This window comes from Rhinopithecus bieti, unplaced genomic scaffold (assembly GCF_001698545.2).
Source record: "Rhinopithecus bieti isolate Rb0 unplaced genomic scaffold, ASM169854v2 scaffold_70608, whole genome shotgun sequence".
NCBI classification, from domain to species: Eukaryota; Metazoa; Chordata; class Mammalia; order Primates; family Cercopithecidae; genus Rhinopithecus; species Rhinopithecus bieti.
Genome location: NW_016826280.1, coordinates 221,425 through 225,925, shown reverse-complemented (window position 1 = coordinate 225,925; position 4,501 = coordinate 221,425). Strand labels below are relative to the sequence as shown.

The 4,501-nt window shown below is 34.1% G+C and overlaps 1 pseudogene; it reads left to right on the top strand.

Moving 5' to 3' along the window:
• Window positions 1–3,690: 3,690 nt before the first annotated feature.
• On the top strand, window positions 3,691–4,485 carry LOC108522916 (40S ribosomal protein S3a-like; annotated as a pseudogene).
• The last annotated feature ends 16 nt before the right edge of the window (window positions 4,486–4,501 follow it).

Sequence of the window (4,501 nt, the reverse complement as noted above, 5' to 3'; positions counted from 1 at the left end):
CAAAGCAAAACTAATCTTTCTAGTAAAGTTTCAGTAAAGGGGCAGCCTAGCGAGGTAGAATATATTTACATGATAATTATTACACTCTGGCCAAACACCACAGGATAAACTGTGGACCAGTCCTACACATGCTAGCAAAGCCTGTAATGAGGTGCTTCAATACCCACACACAGGAGCAGTGTTAGAGAAGGCCAAATAGGGAGCCAAGACTCTCAGCTCTTCCTGATATCAAGTTCTCCTTCTACCCCAACATCATGATGTTAGTAGGGAGCAACATCTTACTGCGCAGTAGTAAGGATAAGATTCCTTCCACGGCGAGTGGCTGAATGGGGAACTTGGACTTCTACCATCACGGGAAATAATAAAGTAGTATCTCTCCTCTTCCTGCTGGAGTGATGTCAGAGAAAGCTAACTAAAGTAGAAGTCTTAAATAAGATCTAGAGGTTCTTAACGATATAAATATGTGCAGGATTCAAACACAAATCACTTGTCATACCAAGAACCAGGTAGGTCTCAAACTGAATGAAAAGACCATCAATAGAGGTAAACACAGAAATGGCAGAGATGTAAGAATAATTTGACAAACGTTTTAAAGCAGTCTTCGTAAAAATGCTTCCATGAGCAATTATGAACTCACTGGAAGCCAATTTAAAAATAGTAAGCCTCAGAAAAGAAACAGAAAATTTCAGTAAAGAATTAGAGGATATGAAGAAGAACCAAATGAGAGTTTTAGAACTGAAAAATACAATAACCAGAATAAGAAGCTCAGTGGATGAGCTCCACAGCAGAAAGAAGGAAACAAAGGAAAGAATCAGTGAACTCAAAGAAAGAACAATTGCAATTTTACCAAATTTAAGCAGCAGAAAGAAAATAGACTAAAAAAAAAATGAATAGAGGCTCAGAGACCATGAACTGTAACAAAAGATCTAATGTTGTGTTACTGAAATCTTGAAGGAAGAAATAAAGGGGGTGGGACTGAAAAAGTACTTGAAAAAATAATGGCTAAAAATTTCCAAGCTTTGGCAAGAAACAGAAACCAACAGATTCAAGAAGTGGAGCAAATCTCCAACAGGATAAACCAAAGAAATCTACACCAAGCCATGTCATAATTAAACTTCTAAAAACTAAAAACAAAGAAAAAATCTTGCAAGGAGTCATGAAAAAAAAAGAAAAGAAAAAGATGCCTTGCTTCCAAGAAAAAAAACAATTAGAATGGCAACAGATTTCTCATCAGAAACCTTGAAGGCCAGAAGAAAGTGGCACGGTATTTTTCAGGTGCTGCAAGAAGAAATCAAGACATTCCAGACAAAGGAAACCTAAGTGAACTTGTTGCCAGCAGATCTACCCTGAAAGAGTAGCTAAAGGAAATGCTGCAAACAGAAAGGTCTAAGGAACCTCAGAACATTAGGAAAGAAGAACGAATAGGATAAGCAAAAATAGAGCTAAATACAATAGGTTTTCTTTGTTTTGAGTTTTCCAAATTATGTTTGATGATTGAAAAAAAAATTGTAACACTATCTGATGTGGTTCTAAATGTCGTGGAAAAAAATTCAAGGTAATTATTTTATAAATGGGGGGAAGGTATAGAGGTTAAGTGAATAAGATTTTTGTATTTCAACCAAACTGGTAAAATGTTATCACTAGTAGTCTGTGATATGTTATGGATATATAAAACAGTAATCAGTGCAAATCTATACAAAGAAATATACTCAAAAACATAGATGAATCAAAGTGGAATTCTATAGTGTTCAAGAAAATAGCAATGAAAACAGAATAAGCTGAAAACAAAAAATTATATCGTAGACTTAAGCTCTAATATATTAATGTATAAATTCAATGTAAAGGATCATAAAATATTAATTAAAAGACAGAAACTGACAGCAAATCAAAAAGCATGACCCAGCTGTCTGCTAACTAAAAACAACTCACTTCAAATATAATGTTATTGGCAAGTTGGAAGTAAAAAAATTGAAAAAGATATGATACATTTATCAATCAAAGGAAGACACAAGTGGCTATATTAATTTCAGATAAAGTAGAAATCAGAATAAAGAAAATTGTCAGACAGAGAGGGACATTATACAATGATGAAAGGATAAATCTAATGAGATATAACAATTCTAAATGTATAACAAACAACAGATCTGAAAATATGCAAAGCCAAAACTGATAGCAATTAAAGGAGAAACAGACAAATTCATAAACAGGTGAATATTTCATCTTTCTCTTAATAAGTGATAGAACAATTGATAAAAAATTAGCAACAATATAGAAGACTCAACAACACTATCAATCAAAAGAATGAAATCAACATTTATAGAGCACTCCACTCAACAATAGCAGAATAGGTGCTCTTTCTAAGTATCCTTGGAACAGCCATCAAAATAGATTATACTCTGGGTCATGAAACAAACCTCAACACATTTAAAACAACTGAAATCTTGCAAAGTGTGTTCTCCAATCACTATGAAATCAATCTAGAAATCAATAGCATAAAGATAACATAAAAATCTCCAAGCCCGTGGAAACTAAACAACACAATTATTCTAAATAATCCATGGATCAAAGTCAAAGTCTCAAGAGTAATAAATAATACATTGAACTGAATGAAAATAAAATTATATCATACCATAATTTGTGGGATACAGAGAAATCATTGTTGAGAGGGAAATTTATATTACTACATCCGAATATTAGAAAAGAGGAAAAGTCTCAAATCAATAATATAAGCTTCCACCTCAAGAACCTAAAAAAGAAGAGCAAACTTAAAACCAAAGCAGGCAAAAAGAAGGAAATAAAAAAAATAAAAATGATAAGAATAGAAATCAATGAAATAGAAACAGAAAACAGAAAAAACAATAAAACAAAGACTTGGTTCTTTGAAAAGATCAATAAAATGGATAAATCTGTAGCAAGAAAAAAAATGACACATTAACAATATCAGGAGATATCACTACAAATCCTGAAGGCATTCAGAGGATAATAAGAGAGTACTATGAACAACTCTACCCGCATAAATTTTACAAGAAGATGAAGTGACTCGCATTCTTGAAAAATACAAACTATCATGACTCATCCAGGGTGAAATAGGTAATTTCAGTAGGCCTATGGCTGTTAAGAAAATGGAATTCATAATTTTAAAACTCCCATAAAAAACTCTTGGCCTATATGTTTTCACTAGAGAATTCTACCAAATATTTAAAGAAAAATTAGTACCAATTTTACATAATCTCTCTGAGAAGACAGAATAGGGACCGCTTTCCAATTTATTTTATGGGGCTGATATTACTTTGATACCAAAACCAAAGACAATACAAAAAAAGTATAGACTCTTGCGAATGTGGGTACAAAATCCTTAACAAAGTATTAGAAAATAGAATTTAGAAAACATACAAAGAATTATACCAACATGGTCAAATGACCTTTGTTCCAGCAATGCAAGATTGGTTCAATATTCAAAAAGCAATCAATGTAATCCACCATTTTACAAGCTAAATAAGAAAAATACCTTAACAAGAGATACAGAGAATCATTTGAGAAAATTCAACACCCATTTATGACAAAACTTATAGAAAAGTAGAAATAGAGGAAATTTCCTCAACTTAATAAAAAACATTTATTTTTAAGTCCCTAGAGTTAAAATTATGCTTAGTTGTGAAAGACTTGCCTTTTGGCTCTCTGACCAGCACCATGGCAGTTGGCAAAAACAAGCGCCTTATGAAAGGGGGCAAAAAGGGAGCCAAGAAGAAAGTGGTTGATCCATTTTTTAAGAAATATTGGTATGATGTGAAAGCACCTGCTACGTTCAGTATAAGAAATATTGGAAAGACACTCATCACCAGGACCCAAGGAACCAAAATTGCATCTGATGGTCTCAAGGGTCATGTGTTTTAAGTGAGTCTTGCTGATGTGCAGAATGATTAAGTTGCATTTAGAAAATTCAAGCTGATTACTGAAGATGTTCAGGGTAAAAACTGCCTGACTAACTTCCATGCCACGGATCTTACCCGTGACAAGATGTGTTCCATGGTCAAAAAATGGCAGACAATGATTGAAGCTCATGTTGATGTCAAGACTACCGATGGTTACTTGCTTCATCTGTTCTGTGTTGGTTTTACTGAAAAATGCAACAATCAGTTACATAAGACCTCTTATGCTCAGCACCAGCTGGTCCGCCAAATCCGGAAGATGATGATGGAAGTCATGACCCGAGAGGTGCAGACAAATGACTTGAAAGAAGTGGTCAATAAATGGATTCCAGATAGCATTGGGAAAGACACAGAAAAGGCTTGCCAATCTGTTTATCCTCTCCATGAAGTCTTCGTTAGGAAAGTAAAAATGCTGAAGAAGCCCAAGTTTGAACTGGGAAAGCTCATGGAGCTTCATGGTGAAGGCAGTAGTTCTGGAAAAGCCACTGGGGATGAGACAGGTGCTAAAGTTGAACGAGCCGATGGATATGAACCACCAGCCCAAGAATCTGTTTAAAGTTCAGACTTCAATT